This window comes from Meriones unguiculatus, chromosome 2, assembly GCF_030254825.1.
Source record: "Meriones unguiculatus strain TT.TT164.6M chromosome 2, Bangor_MerUng_6.1, whole genome shotgun sequence".
Taxonomy (NCBI): Eukaryota; Metazoa; Chordata; class Mammalia; order Rodentia; family Muridae; genus Meriones; species Meriones unguiculatus.
Genome location: NC_083350.1, coordinates 81,398,788 through 81,424,506, shown reverse-complemented (window position 1 = coordinate 81,424,506; position 25,719 = coordinate 81,398,788). Strand labels below are relative to the sequence as shown.

At 38.5% G+C, this 25,719-nt stretch overlaps 1 non-coding gene across 1 annotated transcript; it reads right to left on the bottom strand.

The window, feature by feature from the left end:
• Nucleotides 1-4,295: 4,295 nt before the first annotated feature.
• On the bottom strand, nt 4,296-4,427 carry LOC132652627 (small nucleolar RNA SNORA17). The gene has a single exon (XR_009590221.1). It is a non-coding gene; the product is annotated as a small nucleolar RNA SNORA17 (small nucleolar RNA).
• Nucleotides 4,428-25,719: the final 21,292 nt, after the last annotated feature.

The window sequence follows — 25,719 nt, the reverse complement described above, 5'->3', positions numbered from 1 at the left end:
GTTGTTGTTGTTGTTGTTGAAGTCTTTAATCCACTTAGAATTTAGCTTTGCGCAGGGTGATAAATATGGATTTATTTTCATTTTTCTACATGTAGACATCCAGTTACACTACCCCTCTTATTGAAAATGTTCTCTTTTTTACATTGTTTGCTTTTGACTTCTTTGTCAAAAATCAAATGACCATAAGTGTGTGGGTTTGTTTCTGGGTCTTCTATTAGATTCCATTGATCCACCATTCCGTTTCTATGCTACTACCTCCCTTATCAGTGGACTTGGAGAGGGGCATGGGAGGAGCTGAGAGAGGGAGAGTAGTATTAGGAGGGGATGAGAGAGAGGGCTACAGATAGGATACAAAGTGAATGAACTGTAATTAATATAAAAAATAAAAATTAACAAAAAAGTATTGGTATGCCCTTTGCCCTTAATATCTTTAACCACCAAAAAAGTTTTGTTGTTTTATCTGCTGCATATTAAACTGTATTTGAATTTTATTATATTTAATTTATATTTTAATATTTACTTTTATTTCTTATTGAAATTCAGAAGGATGATTTTACAAATTCTATGAATAGCATTCATTCCTAACAAGGGAGGTAGCATTTTGCTTCTAATTAGTTCTCTAAAATCCCTTTTAAGGTTCTACAGCTGAGCTCCTATAGTTAAATCAGATGGCCTTTGGCCTCAGACACAGTCTTGTTTAGGAGGAAGACAACTCTGAACTTAAATCACTACTATAGCAAGCAGGAGGATTTCTGACTAAGTATTTCTTCTCATGGGAGCACTCATCATTGTTTCACAGCTAGCTTGCTTTCCAATAATACCTAAGCTCAATCAGTCCTTAATAAATAAACTCATGAATTAAAGATACCTTTGTGGCAGTGGCCAAATGCTCCATTCAGTCCATATTATGGTGTAAAAGAGAAACTGAATATCACCACATTCATCATAGCTGTACATTTAAAAGGGACCATTCCATACGCTTTAAATCTGTAAGTGTCCCAGTGTATTTCTATGTGATTATTACTACTGTAACATAAAACAGTACTTCCTCCCATCAGCCACACCAAACCTGGCTTTTGCTCAGTCCTAATATTTAGTAAATCCTACAGTCTGTAATGCCAGTCTTTTCAGTATTAATTTTTATATAAACTTGAGACTCAGCAGACTTCTCTTTTTCTAACTGTATTTTGCAGTAGAAATGATAGCTTCATTTCTATGAATTTCAAGTTTATTTCACATCTACTTTTGTCTTTCAAAACTTTAAAATCTAATTGGCTATGCTTGCCTTGTTATTTTACTAGATGAACTTAGAAGTCTTTTTAAAAGTAGGTATCATTGAAATTGACTAATAAACTATAATTGTGTACATTGAGTTAAAACAGATTCTATATTTCTGTACATACTTTATATCATTATAAGTATAAAGTTTGGAACTTTTGAGTATAGATTAATGATTATAAATCCCACCTTTTACATTTATCTACAAAGTTTACACTTTTGTGACATTAAAATAGTATATTTTTATATTGTTTATTTTCTGAACTACAAAATTTTAAAGCATTGTTTTCAAAGTGACTCTGATACTGTAGATGGTATTTCTGTACTGTATTACATTACTTCTCTCCCTTCCAGTGGATATTGATTTCATCATTACTCTGTCTGTGTTTGTTTTCTTACAAATGATCTGTGTGCAATGCAAAAACTTTTCTCTATGTATCTATTTATCTATCTTTAGTTTATTTAGTTTGCTAAATAGGTTGTTTAGAACTTTAAATAATTCATTTGTCTGAATTCTCATACTTTTCCTCATAATTTAAAAACAAACAAACAAACATGGTCATCTCCTTAGACGCTGAAAAAGCATTTGACAAAATCCAATACTCATTCATGTTTAAAGTCTTGGAGAGATCAGGAATACAAGGCACATACCTAAAAATAGTAAAGGCAACAAACAGCAAGCCTACAGCCAACATCAAACTAAATGGAGAGAAACTGAAATCAATTTCACTGAAATCAGGGACAAGGCAAGGCTGCCCACTCTTTCCATATCTCTTCAACATAGTACTTGTCCTAGCTTTACATAGTCCTAGCTAAAGCAATAAGACAACTAAAGGGGATCAAGGGGAGACAAATCGGAAAGGAAGAAGTCAAGTATCACTATCTGAAGATGATATGATAGTATACATGAGTGACCCCAAAAATTCAACCAGAGAACTCCTTCATCTGATAAACACCTTCAGCAAAGTGGCTGGATACAAAATTAACTCAAAAAAAAATCAGTAGCCCTCTTGTATACAAAAGACAAATGGGCTGAGAAAGAAATTAGGGAAATAACATGCTTTACAATAATCACTAATAACATAAAGTACCTTGGTGTAACTCTGACCATGTATGTAAAAAAAAAAAAAAAAAACCTGTATGAAAAACAACAGCAACAAAACAAAAAACAAAACAAAACAAAAAACCTTCAAGCTTTTATAGGAGTTTTGATGTAAAAATGATGACATATTTTCTTTCAGTTTTGAACTCTGACCATGTATGTAAAAAAAAAAAAAACCTGTATGAAAAACAACAACAAAACAAAAAACAAAACAAAACAAAAAACCTTCAAGCTTTTATAGGAGTTTTGATGTAAAAATGATGACATATTTTCTTTCAGTTTTGAACTTTTTATTGGATTTTTTGTGAATTTCACATCATGATCCAAATGCCACTCATCTCTCCCTCCCCTTATACTTGCCACCCTCCACACTTGTAACCTCTCCCACAAGAAAGGAAAAAAAAAAATTGTGAAAGCTCTAGTGTGTCACAGTGCATCTCTCTTTTTGCTTGCAATGGTTCCTTGCAATGAGTCCTTGGCTTGGTACAAGGCCTCTGCTGTCTACTGTTCTATCAATACTGGAACAACCTCACCGGGACTCCTCTTGGATATTCTGTTTTTGTCTTGTGACATGAAGACAGTTTTGGGTCTGCATGGACTCCAGTAGAGCATTGATGGGGTAGATTTTGGGATGGGCCCGTTCAAAGCCTGAGACCTGAGAAGTATCTGAGTTGGTCAGCCTGACTGTTCTCCCACTCTCATGCCCTTGAGGCCTGTGCACCAGTAATCTCTATCAGGTCCAGCTTACCCTTGCTGCTATGGTGAGAGCTATGGCCTGCTCTCCAGAGTGCTGCAGCCGGTGAGGGCTTTGGCCAGTTCTCCCAGCCTTGTGACTCTGGAGCCAGCTTTTCTGCCTGCCATAGATGGCAAGGGACAAGGGATGGGAGAAGGGTGTCTTTCCATTGCCTACACCACTGTCCAACAGACAAGAGGTGGGACTGGTTCTTCCATACTCACACCCTTCCCCTTGATCAGGGTCAGCTCTACTCTGCTGCCCAGGTAAGTTGCAGGGCCAACTCTCCCGCTGTCAGACTCCTTCAGGACCAACTCTCCTGCCTGCTGATGGCAAAAGAAAGGGAGGGGACTTCTTTCTTGCCAATACCTCTGCACGGCAGATAATATAAGCTCTGCACGGGACCAGCTCCCCCAGACTCATGGCCTCTGGACTACTCCCATCATTAGGGTCAGTTCTACTGTGCTGCCCAAGCTAAGTACAGTGCCTACTCTCCTGAGTGTTACAGCTGGTGAAGGGCAGGGACAGCTCTCCTGGGCCATGTCTCCTGCCTGTAGCAGGCAGTGAGGGACTAGTCAGAAGGAGGGTATCTCTTTCTTGTCCATGCCACTGCACAGGAGATGAGTGTTAAGACCAGTTTTGTACCCTCAGGGCCAGCTCATCTGCAACTTCTACAAGGTGCAGGCCCGGGTCCTCCAGTACTGCAGCTGACTAGAGGCTGGATCAGCTCTCCCATTCTTATGCCCCCAGGGCTAGCTCTTTCATTATGCCTAACTGAGGGGTGGGCCCAGTTCTGCACAGCTCTCGACATCAACATTCTCAGGTGGCAACACACACCAGAGACATCCCACTGGTCTTTGGTGGCTGCTGCAGGGTCACAAAACAAAACCTGGACCTTATTGGTAGCACAGGCCAGAACCTCACAATGGTCCCAGGTGGCCTCACTGGCTACTCACATCAGGCTGTTCCTCATGACCCTCTAGTCTCCAAATTTGCCTCTTTGTGTTTACATCCTTCTGTTTCTCTTTCTCCTGCATTTCTCCAACACTTCCTTGCTCCTTTTAGTGGTGTCCAGGGACTCTGATTGTCTGGGGTCATCTCAGAAGACATATATCCAACTCATGCATTATGAGCCTGTATGGCAACAGATTGATAGTCATCTTAAGCTCTCTTTCTACAGAGAATGTTAGGCAACTAATCATTCTGGTGGTCATAGGTCAGAACACTGAGTGTGAATATAGTCTCTCTCCTCTCTGCAACCTTTTGACACACATTTGACAAAGCAGCTAAATCTGCAACAGCTCTAGAAGCAGAGACATTACATTTTCCTAAAGATTTTTCAACAATTTTTCTTATCTCCTCATTTGAACACAGGTTTTAAACACATGATGTAACTTATGTTATGTTACATGATGTAACTTCAGTTATGTCTACTTATTACAACATCACAGTGATATTCTAACAGAAATAAAACTGTTCAAACTTACATTTGATGGCGATTCAAAATATGAACTATACTTGGCTGTATGTAAACTGAGTTTATCCCACTTATATAAAATTATAGTATATATTCTGTACTTAAAACCATTTACAAAATTATTTATTAGTTTAGATTTAGCAAAGACACAGAAAAGTATTTTGTACCTTAGAAATAGAAAGGCCACTTTCTGGTCCATGATTTTGTTAAATACCCTGGCACCTCGCCAGGCTGAGAAAATCTCCTGAAACCACTAACATCCTGTAGTAAGCTGAACACTGACAATGTCCATTTATTTGAAAAAAATACGATAATACTATAATCTGTAAACTCATTAACTATGTAGTTTAGCTTTTAATGAAGTCCCCTTCATAGTGAAAGGAATGAAGAGACGTAAAAGTCAGGGACAGTGAGATGGCTCAGAGGGAAAGAGGGTGTGATGTTCAAGCCCAGTGACTCTAGTTTGAACATTACATCCCATAGTACAAGGATAACTCTGACTTCCCATAGTTGCACCACAACCTACACACACACACACACACACACACACACACACACACACACACCTGCAGCTCTACACACACATCATACGGAGATAAGAACACAATAATGAAGAGATTGCTTGGCTCTAATGAAGTCATGTTTTCCATCTTGCTTGCAGAGACGAGGTTTTGTCAGAAGTATACAATGCTATATAGGACTAGCCAGTTTTAAAATGCTGTTGTCTTACATGAAAAATCAACAGAATGCGAGAAGTAAGAAACAGACTTGTCAGTCAATATTCACTTAAAATTACCAAGATTACTTTGAAAGTCAAACAAGCACAAGAAATACACCAAAGTTTGAAATGTCACTAAAACAAATATATGAATAGTGTAATACAAACCATATTTCTGCTTCTTGCAGATATATAATTTTTAAATGTTATTACATTTTATTCAGTGTGTGTGTGTGTGTGTATGTTTGTGGGAGTGCATTGTGTATATGTGAAATGTCTGTGTGCGTGTGAATGTGTGTGTTTGTGTGTGTGTGTGTGTGTGTGCGTGAAGGTCAGAATAAATCTTGGGAGATTCATTTCTTACCTTTTATCATGTGGCTCCCACAAACAAACCCATGTCATCAGGTTTCAGGGTAGGTATCTTCATCAGCTGAGCCATTTTTCCCTGGTGTATGCTTGGTGATAATTTCTTCAATAAAGAACTGTTTTAAAATATGATTCATGTATATATACTATACAAATAACTTTATTATTTTGTTAGAATCATTTACCATAAATGATTTCTCTTGCATAGCTTTTAGCAGAGACATAGACAAATAAGATGTATGTAAAGGTTTGTAATCTCTACCATTCTTTGTTTAATTATATATATATATAATATATGTTATATTATATATATATAATACATATCAAAGAATATTTCCCACAATGAAATTTTGGACTCAAAACACTAATCCTTTATGTTGCATATTGGTTCCCTTCCCCTGATCTTGGCCCTATGCTGGTCTCATTAGACAGTAATAAAATGATCATCAGATTACTGTTATTTACAACACTGAGAAAATGCTTAATGCAGTAGAAACAACTAAGTCATAAAGAAGTATGCTACTTTCAGTGAGTATTAAAATATAGACTTAACTTAATGTTCATTTTATTAAATCTCAAAAATTAAAAAATAAAAATGAGTATACTTAGAAAGATTCAATTTTGTTCAAAATTGCTCATAGTTATATAAGAAATATTTTGGAAAATTTTATTTTTCAAAATCATATACATATATACATATATATATGTAAATATGTAAACACGTACAACATAACATAAATTTGAATTTTAAGTATTCATTTTAATTTTTTACTTGTTCATGTTTTTGCTACATTTACAGTTATTTTACTTAAGAACCAGTTCTGATTTGTTATACCCGATGCAAGTTACTAAATCCTATTTGAGTCTCATACAGTAAAAACTTCCTTTCACATATATAAATATTTCAGTGTTCTAGTTTCTACTTCCGTGTCAACTATTTGGCATTTGTACCAGTCATATAGTGCTTCTGTATGGCTTGATAAGCTTGTGAGTTTTCTACTTTTGTTGGCCTAAACCTGGAAGAGGCAGATGCTACTCAGTGGTCTTGCTTGGTATCCTATAAAAACTGTTCCATGCTCAACAGACTCCTTATCTCTTCCTAAAATATGTGTCTAGATAATATATTTTCAGGTGAGTATATAGTTCAGTAAGTTTTCTTGTTACTTAACCATTGCTCGTTTCAGTTTAAAGAGGACACCCAGGGGTCTGATATACCGAGATGGTAACTCCTATTTTCCAATATAAGGAAAAGAAACATGTTCTTGAGAATGAAAAGGACTGTGAGTGAAATAACATGCCCTAAATAGTATCAGACAATAACAGACATCTGATCAACTCTCTTTGTTTCCTGGTTTATGAACTGTGTGATTGTTGAGGAACATGATTGCCCTAATTTCCCGAGATATAGCCAATGTTGCCTGCATAATTACGCAGTTTAGCCCACCTCGTGTTTAATTAGGATCCATGGCCTTTAATGGCATCAACTATCCCATGACAATGTTTTTGTTATTATGTTAGCATTTCCAACTTGTCAGCACATTTTTGCTTTTGGTGTTGATTTCTTTTTTGTGAAAAGACAGTTCTAAGAAAAAGACAACATAAAAAATGACAGGACTCCAAAGTTGCCTTATACATGCTCTGTGATGAGTGGAGAGGCTATAAAATTTGAAGATAATTAAGAAAATTTAATAAGAGGAAATTCGATAGTACAGACTTTGAAGCTATATTGTTGTTTTATTTATAATGCATGTTTTAAAAATTTGTTTATTCATTTTATATCATAGACGCCTCCTTCTCTTCACCCAGTCCCACCTTCCCACCCTCTTCCCCCTTTCTCCTCTCCCCTTCTCAAAGAAAAGAAAGCCCCTGCCTCTTCACACCTCATACAGACCCACCCCAGCACATCAAGTCACACCAGGACTAAGTGCTTCCTCTTCCACTGAGCCCAAAGAAGGCAGCCCAGTAAGTGCAAAGTGTTTCAAAAGTAAGCAACAGAGTCCGTGTCAGAGAGAACCCTAGTTCCACTTGATAGTGGAGCCACATGAAGACCATGCAGTTCACTAGTTACATATATGAAATTGGCCTAGGTCCAGTCCATGCATGCTGTTTGGTTGGTGCTTCAGTCTTTGTAATTTTCTGTGGGCCTAGGTTAGTTGCCTCTGTTAGTTTTCTTGAGTTCTGTTCACCTGGGACCTTATATCCTTCTCCCCAGTCTTCTATAAGACTACACCAGTTTTGCTTAATGTTTGGCTGTAGGTGGAGCCTCTCAGAGATTTTAATAGGTATACACAAAAGTCTGCATGGTTAGAAGTATAGAGAAGGATGTTAGAGGAAAAATATAAACACCTGTGAAAAGACTTAATACTAAGGTTTTGTTTTGTTTTTAACAATGCAGTCAATGCTATTGATTATGAAACAATTAACTGATATTTATTAGATGTTATTCTTCTCCTTTTGTTATAGGTAATAGAAATGTCTCCAATTGTTTATGCGATTAATTCCCAAGAATTTCATAATTTCCATATGCCTAAATTTAGAATGCATATAATATATCTTTTTATCTCTTGGTTTTTCCTGTTTCTGTGTCAACTGCATTTAGACAAGCCTGCCCTGATACAGAGGAAAGATGCAGAATTCTTAGCATGGTGTCATCCTTTCTTCTAGAAGTCTGCAAATAGTCCTGACTCAGTGCTTCAGTGAAAGTGCATGTTCAACCTTAACTAATCTCTGTGGAAGAAAGGATGATATCCAGCACATTATTGAAGCTTTAGTCACACACAGAGCTTAGAAGTAACTGATAGAACCAGGCCCATCAAAGACAGTAAACCAAAAACAAACTGGGCCACTGGGTTTTAGATGGCTGAAAATTGTATACACAGTGGAATACTACTCAGCAATTAAAAACAAGAAAATCGCGAAATTTGCAGGCAAATGGTGGGATCTAGAAAAGATCATCCTGAGTGAGGTATCCCAGGAGCAGAAAGACACGCAAGGTATATACTCACTTATAAGTGGATACTAGACCTATAAGATAGGATAAACATACTAAAATCTGTACACCTAAAGAAGCTAAGCAAGAAGTAGGACCCTGGATAAGATGATCAGTCTTCACTTAGAAAGACAAAAGGAATGGACATTGGAAATAGGAGAAAATAAGAAACAGGACAGGAGCCTACCTTAGAGGGCCTCTGAAAGACTTCCTAGCAGTGTATCAAAGCAGATCCTGAGACTCATAATCAAACCTTGGGCAGATGCAGGGAATCATATGAAAGAAGGGAGAGTTAATTAAGACCTGGAGAGGACAGGAGCTCCACAAAGACCAAATCTATCTGCCCACATGGGTCTTTTCTGAGACTGATTCTCTAAACAAGGACCATGCATGGATATAACCGAGAACACCTGCACAGATGTAGCCCATGGCAGCTCAGCATCCAAGTGGGAACCCTAGTAAGGGGAACAGGGACTGTCTCTGACATGAACTCAGTGGCTGGCTCTTTGATCTCCTTCCTTTCCCCTTCTCCAAGGAGAAGCCTTGCTAGACCACAGAGAAGGATATTGTCCTGATAATCTAGGGTCAGATGGAAGAGGAGGAGGACCTCCCCTATCAGGGTACTTAGGGAGGGGCAGGGAGGAGATGAGGGAGTGAAGGTGGGCTTGGGAGGAAGTGAAGTAGAGGGCTACAGCTGGGATACAAAGTAAATAAACTGTAATTAATGTAAAAAATGTTTTTAAAATGGTATTGTTTCATTCCTTGAAACAATGTAAGTACTAGCAGGAGGAGTTTGAAGACATTTTTTATTACTGGTTTTAAAATTCACATAATAGTTTAGTTTGTCATGAGTTCATATGAATACAATATTAGCACAGAGGTTAAATACTTAAGTGTGACTTAAAAAGAGGATATCCAATGATTAGTAGTGTTTAGAGAAAAGTCTAGATGGAAAATTCACATATACTTTAAGACACTTAGTAACAAATATTGAAATATTTAAAATATTTAAATTGCTTCAAACTTATTTTTAAAGTTATCATCATAAAATTTTGGTCAAGTAGAAATGTGAATATGGGCTTATTTTATACTGTTGGTAAAGCAAAATAGAAAAATTATTAAAGATGAATTTATCTGTAAATGTTTCTGTCAATATTTTATTTTCAGATTTTTATATTGTAAATTTTAGCTAAAAATGTGTCCTTGAATTATATAAAACATGAAAAGAGATATTCACTTCTATATTGGCTTTTCAAATTTTAATGGGACTCATCATTTGAGACTGAAATTTCCAATAAAAACTGAATAACTGCATTCTAATGATCTTGTTATACATCACTTGTTTTGAGATACAGCATTCAGTATACATAGAGAGGCTTTGCAATATTTATTGCTATTTATTGTCAACTTTTTTCACAATAAAACCTACCTGGATCTCTAATATTTATATATGATGAAAAAAATTATTATTGCTATCTACAACCAGAGAACTTTTGATGTATACAGAATGCATAACTTAAGTAATAAATATGTTACAGAATCGTAGAGTTAAAGCCATTTTCTAATATGACAACTGGGTCATGGTGACAAATCACTCAACACTCTATAGCTGGCTCAGGGAAATCATGGCCAGGTCTTCTGACTCATGCTTCTTTGCTTTGGCTACAATACTAAAACAGCCACAAAAGAGGCCAGTACTCCTTGGACTTTTCTCTTCAAAAGCCTGAAAAACAATGACTTGCAGTGTGGTATCAAGGAATCTGAACAAAAGAGCAAACGAGCTCCTGTTCTTACTCCTTACTAACTCTTCAACACTGGCCGTACTAGCTAAGCTTCTATGAGTCACTGTCCTCTTTTTTGATGTTTAAATGGACACCCGAGTAAAAGTATGAGGCCATTACACTTTGAAGATAATGTGTGTGAAGTGTCTAGTATATACTGGGCTTACCTAAGGAATTATTTTATTTTTTTTATTCTTACACTGTCTTACCCAGGAATAACACTTAGGAACTTCTATGTTCCTAAGATAAGCTCGCTGATAAAATTATTTCATTATTTTTCTATTTTAGGTGATCCTAAAAACAATTTCTATGATATGAAACTTATTACTAATTGTGTCTTTACTATGTTTGGTCATCTTTATATGTTAGTAAATATTTTCATTAAAATAAGGCTAGAAATTTTATTAGACAGACTATGAGATAAGATGATAAAATGTTATTTTAAAAGGAATTAATAGTTTTATTTAATCTATTATGAAATATATTTTCATCATTCTCTTTTCTTTCTCTAACTCATGCTAAATCCTCTACACCTCCATACATGGGTAGCTTCATGCCTTCTTTTCCTTGCTTGCTTTCTTAAAACAAAACACCCCCAGGATGTAAAGTAAATAAACTAACATATATCAAGTAATAAATGAATCAATGAAAAAAAAACACAAAAAAACGTTATTGGCATGTACATTTCATAATCGTGTGTTTAAGTTAATCTTAGATTTTTATTTAACTCTTGATACTTCTCTAAAATGTTTATCATCTTAAACTATGTATAATAGTGGAACAAAAAACAAGAACCACTTGATGGCATGAAGGAAGCTATGGGTTCAACTGTATGCTTGTCATTCTAGAAACTGTTAAGTAGTAAATACTTAGTGGATATTACTATAGATTTCAGCTGCAGCTTTCCAACACTTTAGCAAAACTGGTAACTGGCACATACTTCAGCACATAACTATTTAAAACAATTAATATATCTAAAAGTATTGTGTTTCTTTTTTGTTTGTTTGTTTTGTTTTGTTTTTTGTAAATCAGTTTTTAAAAGGTTATATATGGAGGGGTCCAAGATGGAGGTGACCAGCACACACCATATCTAAAGAGCACAGGACCCAAAAAAACAAAATTGGTCAGCGTAGGGACAGCTGAAGCCAGAACATAGACATTGAGGCTTTCTGGGAGAGAGGGAACAAGCCACGAGCTTGTACAGTTTGGATCCAGGTCATACTTGGACCTCTTCTGGGTCTGAGAGTAGCAAACATTTGAACCCCCTGTACTTCACCTTGCCCCCAAGCACTGGCTGCCTGCTCTACAGAGGCAGCAGTGGTTGCCCCAAGCACAAGCCTCCACATTCCATGAGTGAGAAGGCAGAGATAGAAACAGTATGGGCTTCCCAGGTCTGCAGCTGCAGTGGCTGCTGCCCCAAGCACGAGCCTCTGTGCTCCGTGACGGAGACTGCAGAGCCGCTGCCCCAGGTCGCCATGCCTGGCCCCCAAAGACCAGCACTGCTGAAGGGAAGGGGCTCCTGCAAGCCCAAATATTGGAGTAGAGAATAGGGAGAACCCCGTGCTCTTCGCATAGGCCTGAAAGTGAGTGAGTTGCCTTCAAGTGAGCGCTTGCAGAGCCCCAGATGCAGGGTCCCTTTATTTTATCAGCCAGACATCTTATCCCTCCCACTCACGCCCACTGTAAGCAACATAGGGGCCCTTGGAACAGTTTTCTCAAGATTGAAGCCCCTTTTCTGAGGGTCTGCCAGTGGAGACCAGGCAAACAATTCCTGGAGCCAAGATGGTGCAACGCAGACAGATCTAAATACCTGGAGGTTGCATGGAGTACACTACAGCAGGCTGGGGGCCACTGAGGCATTCAGGGTACCTGCGCATGCACATACTGCCCACAGAAATGCGCCAGCACCTCCACCTGCACTTATGCTCCACCCTTCCAGGCATCTATGTGTACTAGCACCCTGTCATTCAAGACACACTCCCACACACACTCCCGCGCTTGCACACATACATCTGCGACCTTCTTCTCTTAGAAACAGCTGAAACACCAACATCCACTCTTGATCGACTGGACCTCTCTCATGTTCCTGCAGAATACTCCAGACTCCAGCGACAGAAGGTTCTAGCCTGAAGTACAGTTTAGGAATAAACTGAGAAGGTTATGGATAAGAAGATGGCCAGAGGTAGGCATAAGAACACATTCAACAAAAATCAGGACATTATGACATCACCAGCAAACCCCAAAATCAACACATATATTAATTCATAACAAAGGCAGGAAAATTATCTCAAATCTATGCTTATCCAGTTATTAGAGGCACAACAGAGGAAATGAAGAAAACTCTCAAAGAAATAAAGGCAAATACAGCTAAACAAATAGAGGCACATGGAGAGGCACACCGAGAGGAAAGAAACAAAAATATAGAGGCCATCATGGAAAGGCAGGAATCCACATTTAAACAGATGAAGAAAGTGGTGCAAGACACGAAAACAAAATTAGAATCAATAAAGAAACCACAAGCAGAAAAATCACTGGAGCTCCAGAACTTAGACAAAAGTTCAGGAACCACATGGGTAAACATCACTACAGAATATAAGAAAGGGAAAAGAGGATCTCAGGCGCTGAAGATACAATTGCAAAAATTGATACATCTCTCAAAGAAAAGGTAAAATCAGAAAAGTTCCAAACACAAAACATCCAAGAAATCAAGGATGCCATAAAAAGACAAAATCTAAGAATAATAGGAATAGATGAAAAAGAATATAACAGGCTCCAAGGTCCAGAAAATTTTTTCAAGAAAATCATAGAAGAAAAAATTCTGAACTTAAAGAATGAGATCTCCATAAATATACAAGAGGCCTACAGAACACAAAATAGACTAGACCAGAAAAGAAACTCCTCATGTCACATAATAGTTAAAACACTAAATCTACAGAACAAAGAAAAAAATATTAAAAATAGCAATGGACAAAGGCCAAGTAACATATAAAGGTAGACTTATCAGAATCACACCAGACATCTCCTCAGAAACTACAAAAGCCAGAAGAGCCTGGGCAGATGTCATGCAGGCTCTAAGAGACCACAGATTCAAACCCAGACTAATATATCCAGCACAGCTTTCAATCAACATAGATGGAGGAAATAAAATGTTCCATGACAAAACTAAACTTAAACAATATATTCTAGGCAACCCAGGCCTACAGAAGATACTAGAAAAACTCCAATCTAACAAAATCAACTACACCCAAGAAAACATAGGGTATAGATGACTTCACAACAAAAAATTAAAGGAAAACAAGCATAGAAAACACAGTAACAACACCAACTTCACAATAAAAGGAACTAACATTCATTGGTCACTTTTATCTATCAACATCAATGGACTCAACTCCCCAATAAAAAGACAGACTAGCGAGGAGCCAAGATGGCGCCGGGAGAGCACAGTGTCTGAGAAGCAGGACAGAAAAAAAAAATTAAAAATAAAAAAATAAAAATAAAAATAAACAAAAAAAAGAGAGAGAGAGAGAGAAGCAGGACAGCACTATCCGTGAACTGAACTCTGAGACCTAAAACTACAGGGATTGTGTTTCCCAGGTGAGGGGAGGCTCCCACGGCGTGGGAATTGGTCAGGTCCACTCTCGGGCTGCCCAGCCAGAACCCAGAAGAAATCCCGGGTAACACAGGCTTTGGGTCTCTGGACTGGAACCACAAGCCTGTGATAACGGGTCACCCAGTCTTTCCCTGGAAGGTCTTGCGGACCACGGGTACCCGCCACTGCCATCACAGCTGAGCTCCCGCCACGCAGAGAGCGGCTACACGCGCCCAGCTCACCAGTACAGACAAGCTGCTTGCTCCAGTGAAAAAGAGATTGGGAATCCCTGTCCAGAGAGGACCCCACAGGGAAGGAAGAAACCGTGCTGCTGGGGTCACCTAGGTGTTGCCTGGGGAAAGTGTAGCAGACCGCAGATCACAAACAGGCAAGTACGCCCAGCCATCACAGATCCGGGCCCAAGCAGGGAGCACAGAGGTATTGGGAAACCAGCTCCTGCAGGCTAGCAGGCAGGCGCACACTCCGCCAGCCCCAAGGCCAGCTTTGTACCAACTACTCCTTAGACAGAACTGTGGGCCCCAAGACACCAGAGTCTTAGAGACACTGTCTGGAGAAACCCTCACAAGGAACAAGGAACGAAGCAAAGAAAACAGACTTAGGCAACCCAGTAATTCCCCGGAACAGGTCCCACAGACTGGCCCAACCCAGGGAACTGCTGTGCCCCAGATAGCCTGCTGTTACCAGGAGAACAGTACTCACCCGCCACAGATTACCTCTTGGGTTCTGGGGCACAGAGCCCCAACCTCAGACCTACAAAAGACCAGGAACCCTGAGATCAACCCCCAGATACTGCTCTAAGGGGCAACCAGTTATCCCTAACGAAACCGACCAAACCACAAGACACATAGGTTACAGCAGCTGATCACTAAATTTACAGCAAGAAACCCAGAAGGAGGAAAGCTGTCTCCAGGACTTCTCCCAGTAAGAGGAGAGCCCTATTGACTAATCAGGACCACAGCTATCACCCAGGTCTCTATGCCTGAGGTGAGCTGTAGCAACTCCTGAAAAACACCGGCCATCCAGTGACTATACCCAAAAAGCTGAAAAGGCTTCCTTCAGAAAAAACCATCTTCCTGCCAAAGGGATTCTCTCCACTACAGGAGTCCAGGAACAACCAGAAACTAACTTCAAACACCTAAGATAGCCCAATGGGTAGAGGACAGCATAAAAGTTCAACCAACAAAAGCCAGAGCAATATGGCATCTCCAGAACCCAGTTATTTAGGAGCAAATAGCCCTAGACACCCACCCCAGCATAACTGAAATTCAAGGAGATGACCTAACATCTATGCTCATGAAGAAGATAACAGAGGAAACAAATAAAATGTGAAAAGAAACACAGGAAGCTGAAGCCAAACAGTTTGTGACCTTTAGAGAGGAAATGCTTAAATCACTGAATGAAATAAAAGAAACAATGGATTGTTCAAGCAAACAGCTGAAGGAATTGATGAAAAAAAATGAAAATACAGTCAGACGGGAAGGAAACCAACAAAATAGCTCAAGACCTGAAGATAGAATTGGAAAAATTTAAAAGAAACACAAATGGAAGAAATTGTGGAGAGAAAGAACTTAGGAAAGAAAGCAGGAAATACAGAGGTTAGCATAAACAATAGGCTACAAGAAATGAAAGAAAGAATCTCAGGTGTGGAAGATAAAATGGAAGAAATAGATGTATCAGTCAAAGAAAATGTTAAATCTAAAAAATTCCTGACACAGACCGTCCAAGAAATTCAAGACAACATAAAAAGACAAAACCTAAGAATAATAGGAATAGAGGAAAAAGAGGCACCAAGGCCCAGAAAATATTTTCAACAAAATCATCAAAGAAAATTTCCCCAACTTAAAGCAGAGGCCAATAAGAATATAAAGGGCCTATAGGACACCCAAAAATTAGACCAGAAAAGAAAATCCTCCTGCCACATAATAATCAAAACTGTATGTATACAGAACAAAGAAAAAAATACTAAAAGCTGCAAGAGAAAAAGGCCAAGTAACATATAATGGCAAACCCATTAGAATCACACCTGACTTTTCAACAGAGACTATGAAAGCCAGAAGGGCCTGGACAGATATCATGCAGACCCTAAGAGAACACAGATGTCAGCCCAGGCTACTATACCTTGCAAAACTCTCAGTCCTCATAGACGGAGAAAACAAGATATTCAATGACAAAAATAAATTTCAACAATACCTACAAACAAATCCAGCATTACAGAAGACACTAGAAGGGAAAATACAACCCAAGAAAACTAGCTACATTCAAGAAAACACAGGAAATAAATAATCCCACTACAGTAAAACAAAAAGCAACCAAGCACACAACCGTATGACCACAGCCAACATCAAATTCAAAGGATCTAACAGCCACTGGTCATTAATCTCTCTCAATATCAATGGACTTAATTCTCCAATAAAAAGACACAGACTAACAGAATGGATGCGTAAACAAAACCCAGCAATCTGTTGTATACAAGAAACACACCTAAGCCACAAAGATAGACATTACCTGAGGGTAAAGGGATGGAAGACGGCTTTCCAAGCAAATGGATGCAAGAAGCAAGCAGGAGTAGCTATTTTAATATCGGATAAAATACACTTTCAACAAAATTAATCAAAAGAGATGGGGAAGGACACTTCATACTCATCAAGGGAAAATTCCACCAAGAAGACATCACAATCCTGAACATCTATGCCCCAAATACAAGGGCACCCACATTTGTGAAAGAAACTGGTAAAACTTAAACCACACATAGGTCCCCACACACTAATAGTGGGAGACTTCAACACCCCACTCTCAACAAAAGACAGGTCAACTAAACAGAAATTAAACAAAGAAACAATATCTCTAACAGAGGTCATGAATCAAATGGACCTAAAAGACATTTACAGAACCTTACACCCAAACACAAAAGAATTTACCTTTTTCTCAGCACCTCATGGAACCTTCTCCAAAATAGACCACGTAGTTGGTCACAAAGCAAGCCTCCACAGATACACGAAGATTCAAATAATCCCTTGTATCTTGTCTGATCACCATGGAATAAAGCTGGACCTCAATAACAACAGAAATAGCAAAAAGCCTACACATACATGGAAACTGAACAACTTGCTACTAAAAGACAGCTGGGTCAGGGAAGAAATAAAGAAAGAAATTATCAATGAAAATGAAGACACAACATACCCAAACTTGTGGGACACAATGAAGGCAGTGCTAAGAGGATAGTTCATAGCACTAAATGCCTTCAAGAAGAAATTCGAGACAGCACATTCAAGCAACTTAATGGCTCACTTAAAAACCCTAGAAAAAGAAGAAGCAGACACAACAAAAAGGAGTAGACAGCTGTAAATAATCAAACTCAGGGCTGAAATCAATCAATTAGAAACAAATAAAACAATTCAAAGAATCAATGAAACCAAGAGCTGGTTCTTTGAGAAAATCAACAAGATCGACAAACCCATAGCCAAGCTAACTAAAAGACAGAGAGACACCACCCAAATCAACAAAATCAGAAATGAAAAGGGGGACATAACTACAGACACTGAGGAAATTCAAACAATCATTAAGACTTACTTCAAAAGTCTATAGGCCAGAAAATTTGAAAATGTAAACGAAATGGACAATTTTCTTGATCGATTTGACTTACCAAAGCTGAATCAGGACCAGGTAAATCAATTAAATAGTCCTATATCCCCCAAAGACATAGAAGTGGTCATCAAAAGTCTCCCAACCAAAAAGAGCCCAAGACCAGATGGCTTCAGCGCAGAATTCTACCAGACCTTCAAAGAATAGCTAACACCAATTCTCTTCAAACTATTCCACAAAATAAAACAGAAGGAACATTACCAAACTCATTCTATGAAGCCACAGTCACCATGGTACCTAAACCCCACAAAGACCCAACAAAGAAAGAGAATTTCAGGCCAATCTCCCTTATGAACATTGATGCAAAAATACTCAAAAAAATACTTGCAAAACGAATACAAGCACACATCAAAGATATCATCCACCATGACCAAGTAGGCTTCATCCTAGGTATGCAGGGTTAGTTCATTATAGTGAAATCCATCAATGTGATCCATCATATTAACAAACTGAAAGAAAAAAACCACATGATAGTCTCCCTAGATGCTGAAAAAGCATTTGACAAAATCCAACATCCATTCATGTTTAAAGTATTGGATGGATCAGGGATACAAGGCACATATCTAAACATAGTAAAGGCAATATACAGCAAGCCGATAGCCAACATCAAACTGAATGGAGAGAAACTTAAAGCAATCCCACTGAAATCAGGGACAAGACAAGGCTGCCCACTCTCTCCATATCTCTTCAACATAGTTCTGTAAGTCCTTGCTAGAGCAATAAGACAGTTGAAGGAGATCAAGGGGATACAAATTGGAAAGGAAGAAGTCAAATTATCACTATTTGCAGATGATATGATAGTATACGTGAGAGACCCCAAAAACTCTACCAGGGAACTCCTACAGCTGATAAACACCTTCAGCAACATGGCCGGATAAAAAATTAACTCAAAAAAAATCAGTAGCCCTCCTGTATACAAAAGACAAAAGGGCTGAGAAAGAAATTAGGGAAACAACACCCTTCACAATAGCCACACATGACATAAGGTACCCTGGAGTAACCCTAACCAAGGAAGTCAAAGACTTGTATGAAAAAAATTTCAAGTCTCTGAAGAAAGAATTAGAAGAAGATATCAGAAGATGGAAAGATCTCCCATGCTCATGGCTTCCCAGGATTAACATAGTAAAAATGGCCATCTTACCAAAAGCAATCTACAGATACAATGCAATTCCCATCAAATTACCAACCAAATTATTTACAGAGCTGAAAAGAAAAATTCTCAACTTCATATGGAATAACAAGAAACCCAGAATTGCTAAAACAATCCTCTACAATAAAAGATCTTCTGGAGGTATCTCCATCCCTGATCTTAAGTTGTACTATAGCGCAACAGTTTTAAAAACTGCATGGTACTGGCATAGAAACAGAATAGTGGATCAATGGAACTGAATAGAGGACCCAGAAATAAACCCACACAGTTATGGACACCTGATCTTTGACAAAGACACCAAAACCATACAATGGAAAAAAAGATAGCATATTCAACAAATGGTGCTGGTCCAACTGGATGTCTACATGTAGAAAAATAAAGAATAGATCCATACTTATCACCCTGCACAAAACTGAAGTCCAAGTGGATCAAAGACCTCAACATAAAACCTGACACATTAAATCGGCTGGAAAAAAAAAAAGTGGGGAATACCCTAGAACTCATTGGTGCAGAAGAAAACTTCCTGAACAGAACACCAACAGCACAGACAAGAGCAACAATCAATAAATTTGACCTCATGAAACTGAAAAGCTTCTGCAAAACAAAGGACACCGTCATCAATACAAACAGACTGCCTACAGATTGGGAAAGAATCTTCACCAACCCTTTATCTGACAGAGGACTCATATCCAGTATATATAAAGAACTAAAGAAGCTGAAAAGCAGCAAACCAAGTAACCCACTTAAAAAATGGGGAACAGAGCTAAACAGAGAATTCTCTGTAGAGGAATACCGAATGGCAGAGAAGCACTTAAAGAAATACTCAACCTCATTAGCCATTAGGGAAATGCAAATCAAAACAACCCTGAGATTTCACCTTACACCCATGAGAATGGCCAAGATCAAAAACTGAAGTGACAACACATGCTGGAGAGGTTGTGGAGAAAGGGGAACCCTTCTCCACTGCTGGTGGGAATGTAAACTTGTACAACCACTCTGGAAATCAATCTGGCACTTTCTCAGACAACTAGGAATAGCACTTCCCCAAGATCCAGCCATACCACTCCTAGGCATATATCTAAAAGAGGCTCACGTACACAAAAAGGACATTTGCTCAACCATGTTTGCAGCAGCTTTATTTGTAATAGCCAGAAGCTGGAAACAGCCCAGATGCCCCTCAACTGAAGAATGGATGCAGAAATTGTGGTAAATCTACACAATGGAATATTACTCAGCAATGAAAAATAAGGAAATCATGAAATTTGCAGATAAATGGTGGGACCTGGAAAGGATCATCCTGAGTGAGATGTCCCAGAAGCAAAAAGACACACATGGTATATCCTCACTCATATAGACATACAACATAGGACAAACCCACTAAAACCTGTGCATCTAAAGAAACTAAGCAAGAGAGGATCCTAACGAAAATGTTCAATCCCCATCCGGAAAGGCAAAGAGGATGGACATCAGAAGAAGAAAACAGGAAACAACCTAGGAACCTACCACAGAGGGCCTTTGAAAGCCTCTGCCCTTCAGACTATCAAAGCAGATGCTGAGCCTGATGGGCAACTGTTGGGCAGAGTGAATGGAATTTTAGGTAAGAACTGGGAAATAGTAAGAGCTGGAGAGGACAGGGTCTCCACAAGGAGAGCAACAGAACAAGAAAATTTGAACACAGGGAACTTCCCAGAGACTCATACTCCAACCAAGGACTATTCATGGAGATAACCCAGAACCCCTGCACAGATGTAGCCCAGGGCAGTTCAGAGTCCAATTGGGTTACATAGTAATGGGAAGAGGGACTGCCTCTGACATAATCTGATTGTCCTGCTCTTTGACCACCTACCCCTGAGGGGGGAGCAGCCTTACCAGGCCACAGAAGAGGACAAAGCAGCCACTTTTGGTTAGAACTGATAGACTAAGATCAGAAAGGAGAGGAGAACCTCCCCTATCAGTGGACTTGGGTGTGGCATGCATGCAGAAAGGGGAGGGAGGGTGGGATTGGGAGGGGAGGAGGGAGGGGCTTATGGGGGATACAAAATAAATAAAGTGTAATTAATAAATAAAAAAAATTAAAAAAAAAAAGACAGACTAACAGACTGGTTGCCAAAACAAGATCCAACATTTTGTTGATTCCAAGAAACATACCTCTGTAACCAAGATATAACCTTAGAGTAAAGAGCTGGAAAAAGTTTTTTTCCAAGCAAAGAGACCCAGAAAATAAGCTGCAGTAGCTATCATAATATCTAATGAAATTGACTTTCAACCAAATTTAATCAAAAAAGAGGAGGAAGGCACTTTATTCTCATCAATAGAAAAGTCTGCCACAAAGAAATCACAGTCCTGAACATCTATGCCCCAAATACAGGAGCATCTGCAGAATCTGGAAACAATCCACATGTCCCTCAACTGAAGAACAGATACAGATATTGTGGTATATTTATACAATGGAATATTAGTCAGCAAATAAAAATAAGGAAATCATGAAATTTGCAGGCAAATAGTGGGCAATAGAAAAGATCATCCTGAGTGAGGTACCCCAGTAGCAGAAAGACACACATGGCATATACTCACACATAAGTGGATATTAGCCATGTATTATAGGAGAAACATACTAAAATCAGTACACCTAAAGAAGTTAAGCAAGAAAGAGGACCCTGGGTAAGATGATCAGTCCTCACTCAGAAAGGCAAATGAGAGGGACTTAAGAAGAGGGAGAAAACAGGCAACAAGACAGGAGCCTAACACAGAGGGCCCCTGAAAGTATCTTCCCAGCAGTGTATCAAAGCAGATGCTAAGACTCATAACCAAACTTTGGGCAGAGTGCCGGAAAACTTGTGAAAGAAGGAGGAGATACAAAGACCTGGAGGGAACAGAAGCTCCACAAGGAGAGTAACAGAACCAAAACATTTGGGCACAGGGGTCTTTTCCAAGACTGATACTCCAGCCAAGGACCATGTATGGAGATTTCCTAGAACCCATGCACAGATGTAGCCCATGACAGCTCATTGTCCAAGTAGATTCCTTAGTAATAGGAACAGGAGCTGTCTGTGACATTAACTCAGTATCTGGCTCTTTGATCTCCTCCCCCTGATGGGGGAGTAGCCTTACCAGGCCACAGAGGAAGACAATAAAGCCAGTCCTTATGAGACCTAATAGGCTAGTATCAGAGGAAGGGGGAGGAGGACCTCCCCTGTCAGTGAACTTGGGGAGGGCCATTAGTGGATCTGAGGTATAGAGGGTGAGATTGGGAGGGGACGAGTGAAGGGCTACAGCTGAGATTCAAAGTGAATAAACTGTAAATAAGAATTAATAAATACATTTTAAAGACCTGGCCCTGGAGACTCTGAAGAGAATGGTACCACAACAACAACAAAAGAACCAGCCTTTCCACGTTCTTTTGCAAAGTGGCGCTGCTGCTGTTCATCATGGAGTTGTTCTTTTTCTGTACTTCTCTGTAAAGATGGCACTGATGGTAGCTTTGATCGACAAAACCTACTCAGTGCAATACTGCCTTCTGGAGCCTAATCCCACAGAAAGCCAAGAACTTCTAGTCTATTTATCTTATAACTCTGAGGTAACAATGAGGGAAATAATTCCTGTCAGGCCTCAGGAATGAGCCAAGTAGAAGAAACTCAAAGCTCCCAGCTGAGCTGTGGCATACGTCAACAGACTTGTGGCTGGATTCACTTGCCTCATGGAGCTGAACCATACCCAACTGCATCAGTCACACAAATAAGCCCAAAAAAACCAACACAGGATGAACCCACCCACAGAAATCTCTGCAATAGTCAGTTACTAATCTATATCACTAAAATTTGAAACAGTTTCTGACATAGCAAATATAACTATCACATTTCCTTACTCTTATCGGATTATATGATAGGGTATGAGGAATTAGAGTGGTTGAAAATCAATTCAGAATTTATTGATTTTTGAAAATGACACCATAAACATGTAACTCTACTGAGATGCACTGTAACAAAAGTGAAAAGAGGCTATTCATCAGCTAAATGGAATGTGAACACTTTTATTACTTGTTGAAAATATCTATTTAGTCAGTACTTTTTAATGAATAAAACATATATTGAAATATACTATTATATCATACTATTGTGCAGTATGTCTACAAAATAAAAGCTAAAGGCTTTGTCAAAGCAATTACTCCTTAAGAGGAGATATTTCAAAAATCTCCCCCATTAAGGAAGTAGACAATACTTAAGACAAGTCAATATTGCATCATTATGTCTCAAATTAATTCTCTAATTCTGTCACAGATGATCTGGAACCACTTAAGAAAAGGTGGAGGAATTCTCATTATTGACAGGATTTTAATACCACTTTTTGATGAATGTAGGTCTTTATGATTTAAAACTTTAAATTTTGATTCTGCTACTTTTTGTTTTTCATCTATCATCAAAACCTTTGCATATTTAATTGATGTTTGGTAGATACATTGACCCTTGCAATTGATTTTTTGTTTATAACACAAACATCTCTCTCTCTTTTTTTTTTGGATAGTAAGAGAAAATGATTGAAAGACTTTCACTTTCAATTTTTCAAACATTTTCAAGCTTCTTCCATAGAGGCACCCATTAGCATAGGAGTATCTTCCAGACATAGATCTGATCTCATTTATCACTATACTCATGAGGCCAGCAGTTTAGTTACTTACTAAATGGTGGCTTCACAAATGATCAGAGACAAATGGTTATTTGTAAATATGTAGAATCCAGGTACTTTCAAGCTCCATGACTCTGAACTAAACTATCTTCCTTCTCATGTCTTACATAGAACATATAAGACAATGCTGTCTCAAGTTTGCCAAGACAGAGTGAATTGAATTGTGTGGTTGCTTTTAGAAAAATAAAACAGTATGGGGAAAAAAAAACTGTTTTTAAAGCATATTTTACTTATTACAATCTAAAGAAAGACAGTGATCACTGGAGGAGAATTGTGACTTAGAGGCAGAAGGTTACTTTTAAATGGTGCCATTTATAACACAGCTGAAAATTCTCCACCAAAAGTCTGGCTAGATGAAAGGGAAGCAGCACATTTTGCTCTCCTGTGGTAGCCGCAGTGTTAGGCCTGGCAGGCTGGCTCAGGATTACCGAGCCTTTGTTCCCTTTGCAGGTCCACAGGTCTATCTCCATTGCCTTTAGGCAAAGAGAGAAGACAGACATCTTGTGAACAGAGAGACTTTCCTGTGAGCACTTCCTTCCGGGACCACTTCTACTATTCATTCACTTTGAAAATCAGTTCCTCTCTGGATAGGTTTTAAAATATTTTTTCAGAACATATTGATTTTCAAAAGTACTTTGTGGTTTGCTTGTAGAGAATGCACTTAGTCCTAATAGCACACTTAGTCCTTGCACCTGACTCCACAGAAAGGGGCTTTTCCAGAAATGAGACAGAAAAAAAAAATTAGAGGTCATCATTCTTTTCTTCTGTATTTATTTTGAGCTTGAGGCCTACTGCATTTTAGTTTGTATTATCTAAAATAATTAACCTACAAAATAAAAAATAAATAAGAGTAATATATATTTATATATGTACAAATATAAAATAAATTAGAAACAAAGATAACAAAAATGAACATGACCCATTATAATTAAAAATATACACAAAGTATTTTTAGAAATTGAGAATAAGATAATTAAAGCAAACATTATAAATTTATTTTTTTTTCAATTTATTCACTTTGTATCACAGATGTAACCCCCCACACACCTCTTTTAGATCCCACTCTCCCTCATTCTTCCTCCCCTATCCCTCTTCCCTAGTCCACTGATAGGGGATGAATTTCTTCACTACTGTCTAACCCTAGGCAATCAGGTCCCATCTGGGTTGTTTGCATCCTCTTCTTCTGTGGGCTGGCTAGGTCATCCCACCAGGGAGAGGTGATCAAGGAGCAGGCAACCAAGTTCATGTCAGAGACTGTCTCTTCTCTCCTTGCCAGGGAACAATAATGGAGACTGGGCTGTCTCTGGGCTACTTCTGAAACAAATTTCTTACACTGGCATAAGTTTGATTCATTTAGGATATAGAAGATTATTATAAAATATCAATTAATTAGTTTTATTTGTTTGCTTTAAAACAGGGTCTCATTATGTTTATCATATTTCTAGGTCTATATAAGTGAGTATATACCATATGTGTCTTTCTCCTTCTGGGATACCTCACTCAGAATGATTTTTTTCTAAATCCCACCATTTGCCTTCAAATTTCATGATTTCCTCATTTTTTATTGTTCTCGGTAGTATTCCATTGTGTAAAAATACCACAATTTCTGTATCCATTCCTCTGTTGATGGACATCTGGGTTGTTTCCAGGTACTGGCTATTACAAATAAAGCTGCTGCAAACATGGTTGAGCAAATGTCCTTGTTGTGTACTTAAGCAAATTTGGGGTATATACCTAGCAGTGGTATAGCTGGATCTTGAGGAAGCATTCCTAATTGTCTGAGTAAGCGCCAAATTGACTTCCAAAGTGGTTGTACCAGTTAACATTCCCACCAGCAATGGAGGAGGGTTCCCCTATCTCCACAATCTCTCCAACATGTGTTGTCTTTTGAGTTTTATTATTTTAGTCATATTGATGGGTGTAAGGTGAAATCTCAGGGTCATTTTGATTTGCATCTCTGTGATGGCTAAGGATGTTGAGCTATACACCTAAAGAAAATAAGCAAGAAGGAGGATCCTAAAAAAGATAAACAAGAAAGGAGACCTGGGGTAAGATGATCAATCCTCACTTAAAAAGAAAAAAATGGGATGGGCACTGGACATAGGAGAAAACAAGTAACAGGACAGGAGCCTACCACAGAGGGCCTCTGAAAGACTCTACCTAGCAGTGTATCAAAGCAGATACTAAGAC